This window comes from Schistocerca piceifrons, chromosome 2 (assembly GCF_021461385.2).
Source record: "Schistocerca piceifrons isolate TAMUIC-IGC-003096 chromosome 2, iqSchPice1.1, whole genome shotgun sequence".
Lineage (NCBI taxonomy): Eukaryota > Metazoa > Arthropoda > Insecta > Orthoptera > Acrididae > Schistocerca > Schistocerca piceifrons.
Window position 1 is genome coordinate 507,718,653 of NC_060139.1, and position 21,143 is coordinate 507,739,795.

The window sequence follows — 21,143 nt, forward strand, 5'->3', positions numbered from 1 at the left end:
TTACATTTGGATGCGTGGGGGACACGCGTGACCTTAAACTGGCCGTGGGTAATCTGTCAGCGGAAACTCTTTTCTTCTGGCGTACCTAATTTCAAGTGCATGCCTCAGTTCATGCGGACTCAGACGATCATGTTTAAACGGACAGCGAAGAGGAAGAAGGCGCAACGAATACCGCGGCTACCCGCGTAACCCAACGCTGGCACGCGGCTGGTGATGTACGAGCGGTCACGAGCGTAACGGACAGGCTGTCAGGACGCCGGAAACCCGAGCGCGGAGCGACGGCGTGGTCGTCTGAATAAGAAATGCACGAGCCGCCCCCGCGCCGGCGCCGATAAATAATTTAGTCGCAGGAAGCGGACTCACTCACGCACTGGCCGCTGCCACCCAAGATTCGTGGAATCTTTTCGAATATTTGATGAGTAATCTCACTTTGACTACAATCTACCCAGCATGAATACACCGAATCTCCTGCAAAAGGAAAATGTAAGTCTTGATAGTTAAACAGAGAGAAAGAGAGAATTCTTTCTACTGTGCTTCCCTGCAACTCCGTTTCCTGGCAGATAAGAGCTTCTGAACACACAAGAATCGGAAAAGCTTGTCTGCGTTCTAAGAATACCACCACTTGCAAAGTAGGTTAGAAATCAGATTAATAATGTTGCTCACGCAGCATATGTTCGCTTGATCGGGCAACAACAAAGTTATTGACTGTGGATGGTATCATCAGAATGGAAATAATGAAGTCACTTTAAAAAAGTCGTTAATTTTGGCACTTATCTTGAATGGTTCCCGCGTAGATTTCGCCGAAGTTGTTATGGCTCATCTTGTTGATTCTAGGGTGATTCCACTTTGACTGCTAGAAGGTCCAGGTCTGTATTTTAGCACTATTTGAAGACCTAACAAATGCGTTTTTCAGGAAATTCTTGATGATCAAACAATCCCAGATCAGAACAACGGTATGGTAGAAATAATTTTTGACTTGGTGTTCACGATCCACATTTTTATTAAAATTCTTGTAAATTCACATATACTTCTTCTTAATTGTCACATCATCAAGAAAACAGTTTTGTATCAATCTTCATATATTTAATTTCCGCTTTAACCAAACACAAGACTTGACTGTTCTTTTACAAAGCGAAATAAGAACTTAATTTCTGCAAAGTGAAGCAAAGACTGCTCTGTGCGCCTTCGCGCCAAAACGTTTACAAGTCAGTCAAAGATTATGACAGTCTCTCAGAAATGAATACACACAAGAACCATATCACTGTAATATATCGATACATCGGAGTACCTATACATTAATAAAACCAAATGTGAATATTGCCACAAAAATATGTCTGTTACTTCGCAGAAAAGTAGTACGATATTACTGGTATCGAAAACTGGGGTTGGAGTGCCGTAATCGTCACGTAAATAAAGAACCATTACAGAGTACTGTCAGAGAATAAGCAATTTATCGTAATTTAGTTGAGAACTGTTGTATCTAGAGGGTAGGGTACTGTAAGATTCTCATAGAAGTTACTGATTTCAGTCATACATCAACGTCTCCAGAATTCTAGAAGTTTCAGTTACAACATAGCATGTCAAACACGTGCATTTGTTCGACGGTGTTTGCCTGTGCCTTATTCTAAATTATAATTTTAGTCTACTGCATGGACTGACAAACAGCACTAGATTCGATTGTTCGTATTACCAAATTTCATCTCACCCTCTCTACATTAAGTTGACAAACGTTGTGTGTTACCGATGTGCACAAGTACTTATGCCTGTAGTATTGTGTACACAGGGCATAAAAAGGCAGTGCATTGGAGGAGCTGTCATTTGTATTCAGGTGATTCATGCGAAAGGCTTTCCGACGTGATTGTGGCTGCACGACGGAACTAACAGACTTTGAAAGCGGAACGGTAGTTGTAGCTAGACGCATGGGCTTTTCAATTTCAGAAATCGTTAGGGTATTAACGACCAAGAGCAGCGGTATTTGCATACAGGTGTCAGTGCTAACAAGGGAACCTCCCCATCGCACCCCCCTCAGATTTAGTTATAAGTTGGCACAGTGGGTGGATAGGCCTTGAAAAACTGAACACAGATCAATCGAGAAAACAGGAAGAAGTTGTGTGGAACTATAAAAAAAAATAAGCAAAATATACAAACTGAGTAGTTCATGCGTAACATAGGCAACATCAAGGATAGTATAAGCTCAGGGGCGCCGCGGTCCCGTGGTTGGCGTGAGCAGTGAAAAGTTTAATTTTTTATATAATCAGCTTCGCTCTCCAAAATTCCAGGACATTTTCAGATTTGCTTGGACATATGCAGGATTTGACGGTCTACGCACGGAAAAATTTGAAAACGTTAAAAAAAATGTTTTGACAGAGTACAGGGAAAACTGTGTGACTGTGAAACTTTTTTTTTTTTTTTTTTTTTTTTTTTGTGGTTTTAGGGCGCACAACTTCAATGGTCATTAGCGCCCTGACTACTCTAAGAATGCACCGCGAGGCACAAGTTGACCACAACAACTAAAAGGGAAAACACGATAAAAGACAGACTGACAGGTATAGGATTAAAAAACAGCATCATCAAATGTCCTTAGCGAGGTGTGTCAAATTGATAAAACGAAGAACACGAGCAGCTGCTCGTGGGTCATCCGCTAAAATGGCATCGAAAGTATTTGGCAGGTTAAGATCGAGGCGCAGTGTGTTAAGATCTGGACAGGACATTAAAATGTGTCTAACCGTCAGCAAGTGCCCACATGGGCAGAACGGCGCCGGCGCAGCCGTCAGCAGATGGCGATGGCTGAACCGGCAGTGTCCAATTCTTAACCTGGCTAAAACGACCTCCTCCCGCCGAGAAGGGCGTGAGGAGGACGTCCAAGCCACGGGAAGAGGTTTTAAGGCCCGAAGCTTGTTGTCGGTAAGTGCAGCCCAATCGGCATGCCACAGAGATAAGATGCGCCGACAAATCACCCTGCTAAAATCGGACGAAGGGACGCAACAAGAAGCTGTTCGAGGCTGGAGGACCGCAGCCTTGGCCGCGGCATCTGCAGCTTCGTTCCCAGGGATACCGACATGGCCCGGAACCCACATAAAGCTAACTGGAGAACCGACGTCCACCAGCTGCTGAAGAGAGCGTTGGATCCGGTGTACGAAAGGGTGAACCGGGTACGGATCACTGAGGCTCTGGATGGCGCTCAGGGAATCTGAGCAGATGACATAAGCAGAATGTCGGTGGCGGCAGATGTAAAGAACAGCCTGGTAGAGGGCAAAGAGCTCAGCTGTGAAGACCGAACAATGGCCATGGAGCCGGTATTTGAAACTTTTTGCCTCGACAATAAAGGAACACCCGACCCCGTCATTGGTCTTAGAGCCATCTGTATAAATGAAAGTCATGTCGATGAACTTCGAACGAAGTTCCAAAAAACGGGAGTGGTAGACCGAACCGGGGGTGACCTCTTTTGGGAGCGAGCTGAGGTCAAGGTGAACGCGGACCTGAGCCTGGAGCCAAGGTGGCGTGCGGCTCTCGCCCACTCGAAAGGTTGCAGGGAGGGAAAAAGTAAGGTGTTGAAGGAGGCGACGAAAGCGAACGCCAGGGGGTAGCAGGGCAGAGACATACAACCCGTATTGACGGTCAAGAGAGTCGTCAAAAAAGGAACGATAAGACGGATGGTCGGGCATTGACAGTAGCCGACAGGCATACCGACAAAGCAGTATATCGCGCCGGTAGGTGAGTGGCAATTCGCCAGCGTCAGCATGAAGACTCTCTACGGGACTGGTATAAAATGCTCCGATCGCAAGTCGTAAACCCCGATGTTGTATGGAGTTGAGGCGGCGTAAGATGGATGGCCGTGCAGAGGAGTATACGAAGCTCCCATAACCCAGCTTGGAGCGGACGATCGACCGATATAGACGAAGTAGGACGGTACTGTGAAACTATTGCATTCATTTGTTGCAGTTTATGTGACAAACTCTTATGTTTTCATCACTTTTTTGGGAGTGATTGTCACATTCACAAGAAAACCTAAATCGGGCAAGGTAGAAGAATCTTTTTACCCATTCGCCAAGTGTACAAGTTAGGTGGGTCGACAACATATTCCTGTCATGTGACACACATGCCGTCACCAGTGTCGTATAGAATATATCAGACGTGTTTTCCTGTGGAGGAATCGGTTGACCTATGACCTCGCGATCAAATGTTTTCGGTTCCCATTGGAGAGGCATGTCCTTTCGTCTACTAATCGCGCGGTTTTGCAGTGCGGTCGCAAAACACAGACACTAAACTTATTACAATGAACAGGGACGTCAATGAACGAACGTACAGATCATAACTTTGCGAAAATAAAGAAAATAAACTTTTCACTCGAGGGAAGACTTGAACCAAGGAACTTTCGTTCCGCAGCTGCTCACGCTAACCACGGGACCACAGCGCTTTTGAGCTCACTCTATCCTTGATGTTGCCTATCTTGCGCATGGACTACTCAGTTTGTATATTTTCTTGTTTTTTCATAGTTCCACACAACTTCTTCCTGTTTTCTCGATTGATGTGTGTTCACTTTTTCATGGCCTATCCACTGTGCCAACTTATAACTAAATCTGAGGGGGGGAGGGGGGGGGGGTGCGATGGGGAGGTTCCCTTCTAAGAGACAAGCAATGATACGTGAAATAACCGGAGAAATCAATGCGGGACATAGGATGAATTTATCCGTTAGGATTGCATGGCGAAATCTGGCGTTTGGGCTATGGCAGAAGACGACCAACGCGAGTGGTTTTGCTAACAGAACGACATCGCCTGCAGCGCCTCTTCTGCGCTCGTGACCATATCGACTGGACTTCTGGCTACTGGAAAACAGGGCCTGGTCAGATGAGTCCCGATCTCGGTTGGTAAGAACTGAAGGTAGGGTTCGGGTGTGACGCAGTTCGCATGAAGCCATGGACTCAACTTGTCAACTAGGCACTGTGCAAGCTAGTGGTTGATCCATAACAGTGTGCGCTGTTTTTACACGGAATGAGTGAGTCGTCTGGTCCAACTGAACCGACCATTGGCTGGAAATGGTTGTGTTCGGCTACTTGGATACCGTTTGCAGCCATTAATGGACTTCATGTTCCCCTAACAAGGATGGAATTTTTATGGATGAGATTGCGCCATGTCACAGGCCCACATTTGTCGGCTATTGGTTTGAAGAACATTCTGGAACATTTGAGCGAACGGTTTGGCCACCCAGATCGCGGACATGAATCCCATCGAACACTTGTGGGAGACAATCGAGAGGTTAGTTCTCGCACAAAATCCTACACCGCCAACAATTTCGAAAGTGCGAATGGCTATGGAGGCAGCATGGCTCAGTATTTCTGCAGAGGACTTATGACGACCTGTTGAATCCATGCCGTGTCGAGTTGCTGTAGCTCAGTGTATGTGATATATTTTATACGTAGGGACTAGACAGTTACACATATCGTCCGACACTATTACTATTGCGCAACAAGAGTGGCGATTCACAGAAGACAGTACACTTTCCGGGTTTCCCTGGAGACGCTGTTCTGCTGCGCTACGGATAAATAGTGCATATCAGTGTGTGTGAGAGAGAAACGGCATGGCAACTTGGATCACTCAACGAAGGTCAAGTGTGCGGGGCAGTCAATTCTTGTGGTCAAAACTACGTAACAATACGCAGATTTACTGGGAAAATCGGGCGATGTATGAACAAAGTGGGATGTGATACCTAGCTGTAGTAAATTGGTGCCAACAACTTGACCAAGGCTGCACAAATGTGAGGGATGCTGATCGGGAACAATAGGTCATCGACATCTGACACCGGCGATAATGTCCAGGCAGTCGGCAAGCTGAAACAACATCTGAGAAGAATGAGATTTCTCAAGAATTAGACAGCTGACACTGCAGTTTCCAGATGGGTCCGTGACTAGGGAGCCGATTTTTGTTCGTCGAGGAACTGAACAATTGGTAAAGTGTTCCGACCGTTTTTGCAGAGACCTGATAAGTACCTCACAAAGTATTCTCCATGTACCTGTGCCACTGTGAAGTGTAGGGCAGCGATCTATAATCGTTACTTGGCCAGTCGTAATAATGGGTAACTTACTTTGTGATGTCCATTGATATAATGTTGGTCCGCCTGGTTGTGCCTTTGTCCTACCGCGTTCCGTTACCCACGTTTCATATGTTGGTATATTTCCCGTAATTTTATCGACTGCTTACAGAGGACTGTTATTGAAGAGGGCACACGGAGGTGAGATGTTTCAGTATTACTCTCTCCATGACTTACAGAAAGTGTACTGCAGATGTATAATTCTAGCTGACTCGGTGTTGCACTTAATGAGTCATCTATTTACTTTGAATTTATTAATAAATACACAGGCGATATAATTAGGCACACTCGTCACGTATCAGACAGTGTTCGGTATAATGTTTTTTTTTTTGCATTGTCTCATGTAGACTAAATGTGTGACGAACATTCAGATTTATATCCAAAAATGTGTGGTTATTCTGATCTCAAACGTAATGTATCTCTAACACAACTACTTCCCTTATGCCAGCCAGCATGGATTACGAAAAGATCGATAATGTGAAACCTTACTCGCACTTTTCTCATATGACAGACATCCTGAAGACTATGGATCAAGACAGTGAGGGACTTAGTACCACACCTTCACTTCTTATATTTTTGTGGGGTATCAAACGTAATTTGTGCCTGAACTGACAATTTCTTGGTAAGGAGTGGTTCAAATGGCTCTTAGCACTATGGGACTTAACATCTGAGGTAATCAGTCCCCTAGAATTTAGAACTACTTAAACCTAACAAACCTAAGGACATCACACACATCCAGGCAGGATTCGAACCTGCGACCGTAACGGTCGCGCGGTTCCGGACTGAAGCGCCTAAAACCGCTCGGCCACCGCGGCGGAGTGGGAACTAGCCGCAGTTTTGCTGTCGTGGGATCCTTAACTAATATGCAAGTTAGGGGGCAGAATCAGTATGTTACGCGAATCACACCCAAGTGCTTTTTTTTACTGAATCTGCACAAGATGTGTAGCGTAATCTTATAATGGTGCTGATATGAATCCTACGTGGGGTGGCCAGCCTCTCATATACGTAATTTATTCATGAAACTGATTGGTCCAACTTCCCCTCCAAAACTGATAATGGGAAGGTGTTCTGCTGAGTGTGACTGTTTAATAGATAAATTCCATCCTAAAAAATTTACAGTTACATTTATTTTCTTTAAATGAGCACGAAAATGGTCATGAATTTGTACAAAGTTCTATCATGTATATTAATGTAAACCAAGCATGTAAGTAGCCCTTACCTGATAGATACCTTGGCAAGAACCTGGTACAAACGATACTGCATACCTCATTCTGTACTATGAGAGGCGGGAGCGAAGAGAACACGTGCAATGTATGATATCGATAACCTAGTGGGTAGTCTGAGGCAGTACCACACCATTACCCAAGGAAGAAACTAGTTCTACAGATACCACCGGTGTGAAACCTCAATTCGAATTTCGGGCGGTTGAAAAATCAAACTAAAACTCTACTGGACGGTGCTGCGTGTATTACTGACAGTACGGCGCAAAGAAGCGTGATGTTCACGGCTGCTCGGCTCTAATTCATGAAGAGGGGCTCCGTCTTCGAGAACGATCGAAGTGCAAGCGCGATAAAACTAAGCGTTTGTCTGTGTGGCCAGACAAATGAAACTGCGAGTGAAAATACTCTGCAATAAGGACGGGAAAGTACGCAACCAACTTCTGCGGTGGCCAGGAACCAACTACTTGGAATCTCGTCCACCCTGCGCCCAGTGGGCGACCGCTCCACTATGACAGAACTCGGTCAATCGTCGTCGATAAACAAAGTTTTCGTCAATTATGGCCTTACTACAAATTCGTCTGTACTCCCACTACCGTACTCCGTCAACCTAAGCGCCAATACCTTTCGTTCCCTGTGGTGACATAGCAGTGGAACAGTCTATCACAGGCTCCTCCAGACTTTGATGGGGAAGCTTTCTGGCAGTAGGCGCCAACGGAATATGATAATTGGGTTGCTACATGTGGCGCCATACGTCGGATATCCTGTGGAGCTCGGCAACGTCTCAAACAACAGCATTGCTGTGGGGCCGAACTGGCGCATTACTGCCCAAAACATGAAGCTTTCGCGAGAAAACTGCCCCCAGCCGCTGTAAAAACAGCAAGCACCTATGCTCTGACCCCTGAGACCCGACATCAAAAGAAAAAGCTGCCAGCCACGAGTCGGGTCTGTATCCGCAATTCCCAGTGCTCCTACGTTCCTCCCGCCTTCTGAGCGTTCTCTGCTATTGTGAGCAGTTGGCCTCCTCAGAGCCCTTAAGTTCCCACTGGGCTCCTACGTGAAATGAACAAAATTACGATATGCATGCACCCTATTCTTAATCATGCACATGTCAGTACACAGCATCCTACTTTGCATGACAGTGTGTTACGGCAGCGAAATGACATTAATTTGCACACATGCAAATTCAGATTTTAGAAATGCAAGATACGCTGGTTTGATTGCCCTTACAAAGTGTACAAAGAAGCCAGAGGGCTTGCAAGAGGACGCAGAAAGTTATTTCGCATGGAGTCACCGACAGTCGTAAAAGAAACTTCAACTGTGTCCCAGGGAGGGCCAACGGCCTTGCCACAGTGGCAACACCGGTTCACGTCAGATCACCGTAGTTAGGGCTGTCGGGCTGGGCTAGCACTTGGATGGGTGACCATCCGGTCTTCAGAGCGCTGTTGGCAAGCGGGGTGCACTCAGCTCTTATGAGGCAAACTGAGGAGCTACTTAACTGACAAGTGGCGGCTCTAGTCTCAAACTGACATGCGGCCGGGAGAGCGGTGTGCTGAGAACAGGCCCCTCCATATCATCATCCAATGATGCCTGTAGTATGAGGATGACACGGCGGCCGGCCGGTCCCATTTGGCCTTCATGGCCCTTTCGGGTGGAGTTTGATTTTCGTTTTAGTGTCCCAGGGAACTGTGGCGAGATCTTTGTTCTTCGTGTTGTATATTCATGATCTTGCAGAAATATTAACAGCAACCTCAGACTTTTCACAGATGGTGCAGTTACCTATAACGAAATATAATCTGAAAGAAACTGCACAAATATTGAGTCAGATGTTGATAATATTTAAAAGTAGTCCACAGACTGTCAACTTGCTTTAAATGTTCAGAAATTTAAAATTATGCGTTTCACAAAGCTAAAAAGCTTAGTATCCGATGACTATAGCATAGAGTTACAGTTATGATCAGTAAACTCATACAAATTCCTAGCAATAACACTTTGTAGGGACATGACACAGAATGATCACATGGACCCAGTCGTAAGTAAAGCACGTGATTCATTAGTGGGATACCAGGGAAACGCAATCAGCCTACAAAGGAGATTTTTTTTTTTGTGGTTTTAGGGCGCAAAACTTCTATGGTCATTAGCGCCCAGCCCGTGACGTAGGAAACAGGAAAAAAACGAAATTTAAAATCAGCAGCGAGGGGAACAAAGTCATAAAATTTGAGAAACTAAAGGCAGAAGGAATGCTTAAAAATCCACTATAGAAAGGGGTTGGTTGTCCCAAAAAAAAAAAAAATCAAATGGCTGACGTCATTTCACTGTCACTAATAAACTGTAGAACGCGGTCAGCTGAGCGCGTGTCATCTGCTAAAATCAACGATAGATCAGGCGATAGCTGTAGACGGGAGCGTAACGGATTAAAATAGGGGCATTCAATTAAAAGGTGTCTGACCGTCCACAGCTGAGAGCAGTGGGGACAGAGTGGGGGAGGATCACCGCTTAAAAGATGTCGATGGATAAAAAGACAGTGCCCTATCCGGAGTCTAGCTAAAATTACCTCCTCCCGACGACGCGTTCGGGAGGAAGAGGTCCAAGCGCAAGGAAGGGCTTTCACTTCCCGCAATTTATTGTGGGGAAGTGTTGACCAATGCGCATGCCATAAATGAGCAACTTGGCGACATAAACCGCTCCGTAGATCGGTAAACGGAAGAGACTGAATAGCTGGCCGAGGAAGAGAGACTGCAGCCTTGGCCGCTATATCGGCCGCCTCATTCCCACAGATAGCAGCGTGTCCCGGCAGCCAGAGGAACGCCACTGAGACGCCCCCCCCCCCCCCCCCCAGGTGGAGCAAGCGCAGACAGTCCTGAATCCGGTGGACCAGAGGGTGCACAGGGTAAAGAGCTTGGAGACTTAGGAGAGAGCTGAGAGAATCTGAGCAGATTACGTACTGTATCCGCTGATGGCGGCGGATGTAGTGGACAGCCTGGAGAACAGCGTAAAGCTCCGCAGCATAAACCGAACACTGGTCGGGAAGCCGAAAGTGATTTGGGGTGTCGCCAACAATATAGGCACTCCCTACACCTAACGATGTTTTCGAGCCGTCGGTGTAAATAAATGTGGCTTCCGTCATTTGTGCACATAGAGCAGCAAATGCCCGACGGTAAACAAGTGTAGGGGTACCATCCTTGGGAAATTGACATAGGTCTCTGAGCAAGTCGATCCGGGGACGGAGCCAAGGCGGTGCTGTACCCCAAGTTGTCAAGAAGGTTTTAGGAAAGCGGAAGGAAAGAGAATGGAGCAGTTGACGAAAGCGGACTCCCGGGGGTAGTAGAGAGGAGGAGCGGCCTGCATACCCGACATCAAAGGAGGCGTCGAAAAAAAGGTCAGGGGCTGGATTAGCAGGCATGGAAGACAGATGGCTAGCATAACGACTCAGAAGGACTGCCCGCCGATTGGACAGCGGAGGTTCAGCAGTCTCAGCATAAAGGCTTTCCACAGGGCTGGTGTAAAAAGCTCCAGACACTAAACGTAATCCACGGTGGTGGATAGAGTCGAGACGCCGAAGAATAGACGGCCGAGCAGAGGAGTAGACTATGCTTCCATAATCCAATTTCGAGCGCACTAAGGCGCGATAGAGGCGGAGAAGGACCACTCGGTCCGCTCCCCAGGAGGTACCATTCAGGACACGGAGGGTGTTAAGGGAACGCAGACAGCGAGCCGAAAGATAGGAAACGTGGGAGGACCAGCACAGTTTTCTGTCAAACATAAGACCCAAGAATTTAGCGACGTCGGAAAACGGAAGGTTGACAGGACATAGATGTAAGGAGGGCGGAAGAAACTCCTTACGTCGCCAAAAATTAACACAAACGGTCTTACTGGGTGAGAAACGGAAGCCGGTTTCGATGCTCCACGAGTGGAGGCGATCGAGACATCCTTGAAGACGTCGTTCAATAAGGCTTGTCCGTTGAGAGCTGTAGTAGATCGCAAATTCGTCCACAAAGAGGGAGCCCGAGACATCAGGAAGGAGACAATCCATAATTGGATTGATGGCGATGGCAAACAGTACAACACTCAGCACGGAGCCCTGGGGTACCCCGTTTTCTTGGGAGAAAGTATGGGAGAGAGTAGTGTTCACCCGCACCCTAAATGTGCGCTCTGCCATAAATTCGCGAAGAAAAAGGGGCAGCCGGCCTTGAAAGCCCCAAGAGAACAGTGTGCGGAGGATGCCTGTCCTCCAACAGGTATCGTATGCTCTCTCCAGATCAAAAAATATTGCTACTGTTTGGCGTTTCCGGAGGAAATTGTTCATGATATAAGTGGAGAGAGCAACAAGATGGTCAACGGCAGAACGATGCTTTCGGAATCCGCATTGGGCTGGTGTTAAAAGACTGCGGGATTCCAGCCACCTAGCTAAACGGTAATTCACCATACGCTCCAAAACCTTACAGACACTACTCGTGAGAGAAATGGGGCGATAGCTAGAGGGGAGATGTTTGTCCTTTCCAGGTTTCGGAACGGGAATGACAATAGCTTCCCGCCATCGCCTGGGAAAGGTACTGTCGGTCCAAATTCGATTGTAAAGGCGAAGGAGGTAACGCAGACTATGGGTTGATAAATGCAGCAACATTTGGACATGGATACCATCCGGTCCTGGGGCGGAGGAGCGAGAAGAAGAGAGGGCATGTTGGAGTTCCCGCATGGAGAAAACAGTATTGTAGCTTTCGCTATTTTCAGAGGAGAAAGCAAGATGTCGCACTTCCGCTGCACGTTTCTTCGGGAGAAACTCTGGCGGGTAATTTGAAGAGCTCGAAATCTCAGCAAAGTGCTGACCCAATGAGTTAGAAATTGCGACGGGGTCCACTAAGGTATCATGCGCGACAGTGAGCCCAGAGACCGGGGAGAAACTAGGCGCGCCTGAGAACCGTCGAAGCCGACTCCAAACTTCCGAGGAGGGAGTGAAGGTGTTAAATGAGCTAATAAAGAATTTCCAGCTTGCCTTCTTGCTATCGCGGATGACGCGACGGCATCGCGCACGGAGCTGCTTATATCGGATACAGTTTGCCAAAGTTGGATGGTGACGGAAAATGCGAAGAGCACGTCGCCGCTCACGTATTGCGTCACGGCATGCCTCGTTCCACCAAGGAACTGGGGGGCGCCGGGGCAATTCGGAGGTGCGTGGTATTGAACGTTCCGCAGCTGTGAGAATAACGTCGGTAATATGTGTGACCTCATCGTCGACGCTGGGAAAGCGACGGTCATCGAATGTCGCTAGAGACGAAAAAAGTGTCCAATCGGCTTGGGCAAACTTCCAGCGTCGCGAGCGCATATATGGCAGTTGAGGCTGCAATCTAAGGACACATGGAAAGTGGTCACTCGAGTGTGTATCATCAAGGGCGAACCATTCGAAGCGCCGAGCTAGCGGAACAGTACCGACCGCAAGGTCCAAATGAGATAAATTTGTCGTGGAGGCAGACAAAAATGTGGGGACCCCAGTGTTGAGGCAGACTAGATCCGCTTGGTGGAAGACGTCTAGCAATAGTGAGCCACGTGGACAAGGATGTGGAGATCCCCAAAGCGGGTGGTGGGCATTGAAGTCCCCAACCAGCAAATAGGGGGGTGGAAGCTGACCAAGAAGATGAAGGAGATCAGCTCGTGCCATTGGTGTGGACGACGGAATGTATACCGTACAAAGAGAGAACGTGTATCCAGAAAGGGAAAGACGGACGGCGACAGCTTGGAAGGAACTGTTTAAGGGGATTTGGTGATAATGGAGAGTATCGTGGAGCAGTATCATGAGTCCTCCATGGGCTGGAGTGCCTTCAACAGAGGGGAGGTCATATCGAACGGACTGAAAATGAGGGAGAACAAAGCGGTCATGGGGACGCAGCTTTGTTTCCTGAAGACAGAAGATGACCGGCGAGTAGGATCGTAAGAGGATCGACAATTCATCCCGATTGGCTCGAATGCCGCGGATATTCCAGTGGATAATGGACATAGGGTGGACAGAAAATGGAGGAACGTGACCAAGGGTGCTGTCAACTCAACGACTGCTCAGAGCTTGCGACCGACAGCATGGAATGGCATTCAGTCGAAGGCAGAAGATCCTGATCCATAGGTTGGTCAGGAGCAGCTCCAGCCACCAACGATCGGCCAGTTGACCGGCCACCAGCAATGCGCCTCGGCGACACAGAAGACGGCCGAGGGCGATTTCCGCCAGGTGGTGCTGTAGATGGGACACGCCTTGGCGGAGAAGGAGAGGAACTGGGTTTCTTTGTAGCCTTCTTGGAAGTATGATGTTTAGAGGAAGGAGGAACCGATGGTTGGGAAGTTGCCGTACGTAAAAACTCTTCACGAGTATGCTCTTTTTTCGAAGTCTTGGTGTCTGACTTTTGGGCTCGAGATTTAGCAGAACCCGACGAAGGGTGAGCCATTGAGTGGGCAGGCGAAAGTGGTGAGGTTGAACGGGCGATCTTTGCGCTGGCCGATCTGACGACCGTGGTACTAAAGGTGAGGTCGCAAGTCTGCGTGGCCGCCTCCTTTGTTGGCCGAGGAGAAGCAAGGACAGTGTTGTATTTTCCTGTCTGAGGCACAGTGGGCCGTCGACTGGCGAGTAACTTTCGAGCAGCAAAGGTCGACACCTTTTCCTTCACTCTTATTTCCTGGATGAGTTTTTCGTCCTTAAAAACGGGGCAATCTCGAGAGGAAGCAGCGTGGTCACCCATACAGTTGATGCAGCGAGGGGATGGAGGTGGACAAGCACCCTCATGGGCATCCTTGCCACACGTAACACATTTGGCCGGATTGGAACAGGACTGGCTGGTGTGATTGAACCGCTGACATCGATAGCAACGCGTAGGGTTTGGGACATAAGGGCGAACGGAAATTATCTCATAGCCTGCTTTGATTTTTGATGGGAGTTGAACTTTGTCAAATGTCAAGAAGACAGTGCGGGTTGGAATGATGTTCGAGTCAACCCTTTTCATAACCCGATGAACAGCTGTGACGCCCTGGTCAGACAGGTAGTGCTGAATTTCTTCGTCAGACAATCCATCGAGGGAGCGTGTATAAACGACTCCACGCGAGGAATTTAAGGTACGGTGCGGTTCCACCCGGACAGGGAAGGTGTGGAGCAGAGAAGTACGCAGCAATTTTTGAGCCTGGAGGGCACTGTGTGTTTCCAACAACCGGGTGCCATTCCGTAATCTGGAACAAGACTTTACAGGACCCGCAACTGCGTCGACACCTTTCTGAATAATGAAAGGGTTGACCGTGGAAAAGTCGTGACCTTCGTCAGACCGAGAAACAACAAGGAACTGTGGCAACGATGGAAGAACCGTCTGTGGCTGAGACTCAGTGAACTTACGTTTGTGAGCAGACATAGTGGAAGGTGAGGAAACCATTGCGGAAGAATCCCCCATGATTACCGGCGTCTCCGATGGCGCGCTCCTTCCTTGTGGGGGCCCTCACCGAGGGCACACCCGCCTTAGGTGATTGTTCACACCTCAGGTCACACCTCCCGACAAACGGACGGTGGGACCAATCGGCACTTTCGGAAGGTATCAGCTCGGGTAATCACCCCTCCCTGGGCCTGGCCGTTACCAGGGGGTACGTACGTGTCCTACCTGTCTACCCGGGGCGGGGAATTACCCGTTACCCCGTCACCGGCTACGCATGGAAGTGCGTGGGTCGGCCTTCAGACACGCACAGGGAGGAAGAAAGAGACAGGGAAAGGAAAGAAGAGAGGTCTCAAACGCCGCAGCGGAGAAAAGGGTAAAGAGAAGAGGTAAAGAGAAGAGGTAAGGAAAAGAGAAGGACGAAGAAAGATGAAGACATACAAGCAAGGAAGGCGAAGAGTGCGGCACATTTACAAGCGTCCGTCTCCGGACGTAGGCACAAACCATACTCCCAGAGGGGGAGAAAGGGAAGGAAAGAGCCAGAGGTGAGGGGGGGGGGCGAAGATGGGGGATGGGGAAGGATACGTAAAGGGGGGTATGCAGCCCGGAAAAGAAGGAAGGCCACATTAGCTCGGGGTCCCGTGCTCGCTACACACGTATCCACAAAAGAGTTGTGGATCCCCTGGGGGGTACAAAGGAGATTGCTTACAAATCACTCGTGTGGCCCATCCTAAAATATTGCTCAAGACACTGTGAGCAGATGCCGTAATTGAATATTTCAGAGAGAGAGAGAGAGAGAGAGAGAGAGAGAGAGGTGTGTGTGTGTGTGTGTGTGTGTGTGTGTGTGTGTGTGTGGGTGGGTGGGTGTGTGAGTGATTATTCTGTCAGCGTAAATGCCGGAGTAGCTCATTCCTCGGATTTACTGGAAGACGCCATTGGAACTTTGTGTGCTAGTTTGTGTTTACTGCATTCATGGGTGAACTGAGATTGCTGACGTATAGCGACCGGCTCTTGTTGGACTTTCCTTTGGTGAGCATCTTAGTGTCTAGGATGTGTGAACAGTTATTTGACGTTACTTGCTTCGCCGCAGGGCTCTTTATAAAATGCATTTTAGGGCTACATTAACTCTGATTTTTTCTGAGATTTTACCGGTTCCATTTTGGCTAACTTCCATTTTAAAGTTTTCTGTCTGCACTTCGGTTATGCCTGTATGGGGTGTGAGCCTGGGTGTTGATTATGAATACTGTTTCTGCAGCTTTTGGGTAACTTAGATTGTCCTCAGGATTAATGTAAGTTCAACTTCTTGCTGTTTCATTTGAAGCTATTGTTTAAATTTTGTTTGCATATTCTTTTATACAACTAGCCTGAGAGATTTGCGTTTTACTTAAATTCAGTGTCAGCCTATTTTAGTAGGACAGCCGTTACCTGCTTGTGGGAGTTTAGATAACATGGCTCTGTTTTATTTAAAGCTGATGTTCACATAATTTCATACGTGTTTATTCGCTGTTTCCATCTGTTCTGCTTACATGTATCGTAACTAAACGTTTAGCGATGATTTTTTCTTTGTTACATGTATTAACTAATAGGTTTTTCAGTCTCTTTTAGTAAGGCATGAATTCATACTGTGGTTTATTGTATTTATTAAAGATAGAAGAGTTACATAATCTCACGATTGCAAAACATAACTGAAATTTGCTTAAGTTTAAATTATTATCGGCTGATCGGTAATTTTCTTGTATTTATTAGCATTTCTCAAATTTCACGCGTTAAAAAAAATTCATAAGCACTTTAAGATAGATGCGAACCAATTGTCGAAAGGCTACTTACAAAATTTGAAGAAACAGCTTTAAATCGGAATCTGACAGTATACCACTGGCCCCTACGTGTCGCTCTCGCGGGTATTCCGAGGGCAAAATTAATTTAACTAGAGGGCATTCGACCAGTCATTCTTCCGTGCTCCTTACGTTGCTAGAACTGGAAGAAACCCTAAGAACTGATACAATGGGACGCACCCTCTTTTAAACACACCACAATGGTCTGCAGAACATCGATGTAAATGGAGTGTCTCTAAGGAGTGATTTGGTGTACTCTGTTAATTTTAGTCAGAAAGTAAGTGGTTCGAAAAAACTTGGTATGCATGTAGCTCTATGAAACTGAGCATGTACGAGTATCCTTGTAATATTGTTGGCCTATCAATCCTCTTTTGCCAGTAATATTATATTAGCAGGGTTACATACAGTATGTATGTATGTGCGTTGCCGTTAGTTTTTCGCCTCAGTCTGGAGTATGCACGCAGTATTTTTAAATTGCATATTCTGAAATTGTACTTATAGGCCATACGAAGTTCTGGCTCTATGACTTACTTTGTTTGTAGCCCACAAGCAACCCCTAAACACTACATTTAGAACACAGTCTGCTACATCTAAGTGAACATGTGTATACACCCATCTGTACAGAAATACTTATCCTGTAGTGGTAAGAACCCGTCAAAAATTATAGCTCTGCTAAGACGTTGTATTCGTGGGTACATGCGTTATGATACATCAACGTGAACATTAACTTAGACATTGCAACTAACGATTCAGCGCTTTTCGAACATGTAATTACTATAATGTATTCTTTATTAGTGAAACATATTACAGTTCGTGGATAAATTTGCACTGCTAGTTTCACTTTTCATCTAACATTTTGTTTTCATGATACTGCAATTTATAAACGCTTTACAATCTTTTATACAAATGAAAGAGTTTCCTCTTATCTATTTTACGTAATATGTGAATATCTTCTTTTATACAGTGGAATGGTTGACTAGTAAGGTGGTTGTGTGTGGTGATGGCTGACGTTGAGGAATTATATGATACGCACTGATGTGCTCACAGCAAACGCTATGAAATTTTTACCATTTAGGGACGTAGGAGTGCGTGGGCGGTGTGTGTCAGTACATGTAATGAAAGAAATTATGTCTAGTGTGAATATTTTAACACTTTTGTAAGCTTATTCCAACGAATGGTATGCACACAGCTCGCTTCTTCTGAGCTTTGAGTGAATCGGCTTCCCCAATACCCCCCACCACCCCCTCCCATGTGAAATTAACGATTGGATTGGGGTAGCTATTTGATTGCATTGCGTCGGTAACAACAATTTTATGTTACATTTGGATAAATAAAAAGAGAGAGAGAGAGAGAGAGAGAGAGAGAGAGAGAGAGAGAGAGAGAGAGAGAGACAGAGAGTGAGCGCCCCTCGTTGGACACAACACTTTTTCATTACTAAAATGTAAATTACTTACTTAGACAGCTAAGCATACGACTAAAGCTTCTAAAAGAGTTATAAAATAATTTTATATATCCCCATGTGTGAAAACATAACAGCAATAGGATCACGTTACTGTATAATGTTTTTCAAGTATGCCTATCTGATTATCTACTTTGGACGTAGTTACAAGGCACTTCTTGTATCCATTACGTCCAGAAATACATTGTCAGAAGAAAAATATCTGTAATCCATTTCCACCGATTGTAAAGATGTGGTTACTAAGTTCACTTACCTTCTTCACGTTTCACTTCACTGCGAGTTACATTCAACAACTTGCAGTGAGCGTCGAATCTCGAATTCAACTGAAACAGAGAGATTCATGTTGATCAATTTCTGCGTTGATGTCTTCATTAGACATGTAAAAAACATAAATGTGTATCAAGGTGCGAACAGTTACGACGGAGACTAAGTCAGCGAACTGATTAAAGGGAAACAAAATAAATGCATTTGAACGTGAGGATAAAATGCGACTCTTAGAAAATGCACATCGGATGCAGCACGAAGGCAGAAGCTGGGGGATAATATTAGTGTGTTTCCGCTCTGGGATACACAATAACTCGCCACAGAGAATTGATGGTTATCGTCTTATACAGACAAAGTGCATGTCGTTGCGCGAAATAATGAATTGTGAATTTATGCGTACTGTGTTCGGTAAATTATAAACGTTTTTCTCAGTAAATGTATTGTGTTGAAGGTTACTTGAAGCGGAAAACACCTGTTGTTACATTATTCGCCAAGAAAGACTATAATAATAATAATATTATAGATATTAACCGCCAAATCCCTCCCCCCTCCTTCTTCCTTGGAAAAGGGGATGAGAGGGGCAGGGATATCAACGGAAGATACGATTGTTAAACTGTAAATGGGTACGCAAAATCTACCAGGTCAGTCTCCAGCATTCTGTATCAGGGCAGCTAGAGGACTGAAAAATATTCGTAACTCTCGCAAACAGCGATATATCATTTCGAACAGATAAGCGAAACGTTGTACAAAAAGTGAATGTTGGCGACCGCAGCACGATTTGATCCAAAACTGAAAACTCCGTGCGTGGTTTCGCACTTGAGATAAACTACAGCAGGGCATAGATACGGAAGGATGGCTATTACATAGACAGTGACATGCCGTACGCAGACCTCAGAAGGTTATCGATACCGTTGTGCCATTCTACACCAGGGTCAGAATGACACTTTGACGGAAAGGGGTGGTCTACAGTGGGAGATGTTCCTATCAGCGACGTATTTCTGAAAAGGGAAGAGAGCAAAGCATGGAACTACACAGAGCCGTAAACCAGAATCACACACAAAAATGGTTTCAAATACGACAAGAAAGCTGGGAAACGTTTTTAGGCATTTGTTATATACTTATAGCTCACTGTGTATAATAATAAGTCAAAAATAGTCTCTCTACTACCGCCAACGAGGTTTACGGGAACGTGCAGACCTATGACCACTATTACGAAGATCCTGCAGTACAAAGGCAAGTAAGAATGCATTTCTGTAGCGTTCGACTACGTCCTCTAATGTTATATCGATTCTCTGTAGGTAAGGGGATTAATGTGGTACGTAGTTTACGATGGCTTAAGGCTCCCGCATTAGACATAATTCCAGTAAGGCTGACTGCAGGTGCTGGTTCGTAAACTACACTACTCAAAAAACAAAAAACAAAAATTGCAAAAATTTTCCTAGCTGGAATTGTCTCAGGTTACCGCGTAGATGACACCTCCGAGTAGCGCTTGCACTCAGTATCCTTTGTCTTCCTCCACAGTTTTTACCCTCTAAAGCTCCCGCTGGTACCAAAAAGGTTATTACCCAATGTCTTAAACGTCTTACCATCTTGACCCTAATTCTAGTCAATTTTTTTCACATGTTCCTTTTCATGGCGATTCGGAGAAGCATCACCTTTCTTATCAGTGCGTCTAATTTTCAACAACCTTCTGTAGTTTCACTTCTGAAACGCTTTGATTTTCTTCTTTATCGGATTCCCGCAGTCCTTGTCTCACTGCCAAAAAACGCTGTGCTCCAAACGTACATTTCGTCAAATTAGGACCGACGTTTGATACTAGTAGATTTCTCTTGGCCTGTAAATCACTTTTCGCTGGTGCTGGTCAGGTTTTTATGTCCTCCTTGATCCACCCGTCACGGGTTATTTTGCTCTCTAGATGGCAGAATTCCTTCGTCTATTGCGTGATCACCACTTTTTTTGTCAAGTTTCTTGCTAACGTCACTTCTGCTTTTCCTCATTACTTTCGTCTTTCTTCGATTTACTCTCAGTCCATACTCTTAATTCATTAGGTCATTCCATTCAACCGATCCCGCGATAATTCTTTATTTTCACTGAGGTAGCAATTTCACCAGCGATTTTTACACTGATAGCCTTTCAAAGTGAACTTCAATCCTAGTTCTGAATCTTTCTGTCAGAAACTCTCAACAAACGATGCACGCACACCTGTCAGCATTTCAAGCATCTGCAATAAAAGTTTGTAAATAAAATGCCGGCCGCCGTACCCGAGCGCTTCAAGGCGCTACGGTCGCAGGATCGAATCCTGCCTCGGGCATGGATGTTCTTAGGTTAGTTAGGTTTAAGTAGTTCTAAGTTCTAGGGGCCTGATAACCTAAGATGTTAAGCCTCATAGTGCTCAGAGCCATTTGAACCATTTGTAAAAAACTTTGCTCAAGGACTGGTCCCAGTTTCAATAGATTATTTTAGGAGGGACGCCAGGTTCTCCATCTATAAAGGAAAATTAAAATAAAATAGGCTGTTGAGCTTTTACTGCCGATGCTGTGCCTTGTCATGCTAAGAAACTTGATCGAAATACTTGAAAATTATTCAAAAAAATTCGCAATTGAAAAGAAAAAGTACGACGGAATGTGTGATTATGTCTCTTTGATGCTAGCGAATAGAAACGAACATACACAGTGATCAGCCAGCGCATTATGACCACCTACCTGCTATCGATAAAAACCCGTTCAGGCGATAGCAGCGTCACCTGGCGGGGAACGACAGCTTGTTTGACTGACACACGCTCGGTGCACGTATCATTATCAGTGAACGTATTGTCCGTGTGTGGAATGGGGTAGGCGCGTGATCGGTGTAAGTATGACCAAGGACAGATTTGATGGCTCGGCACGAGCATTT

The 21,143-nt window shown here is 46.0% G+C and overlaps 1 protein-coding gene across 3 annotated transcripts in view; it reads right to left on the reverse strand.

Moving 5' to 3' along the window:
- LOC124777967 (pleckstrin homology-like domain family B member 1) overlaps window positions 1-21,143 on the reverse strand; it is a 1,066,194-nt gene that overhangs the window by 551,636 nt on the left and 493,415 nt on the right. For all 3 annotated transcript variants that reach the window (XM_047253529.1, XM_047253528.1, XM_047253527.1), the window contains exon 3: window positions 18,241-18,310. The gene's annotated coding sequence lies outside the window, so the exon portion shown is untranslated. The remainder of the gene's footprint in view (window positions 1-18,240; window positions 18,311-21,143) is intronic.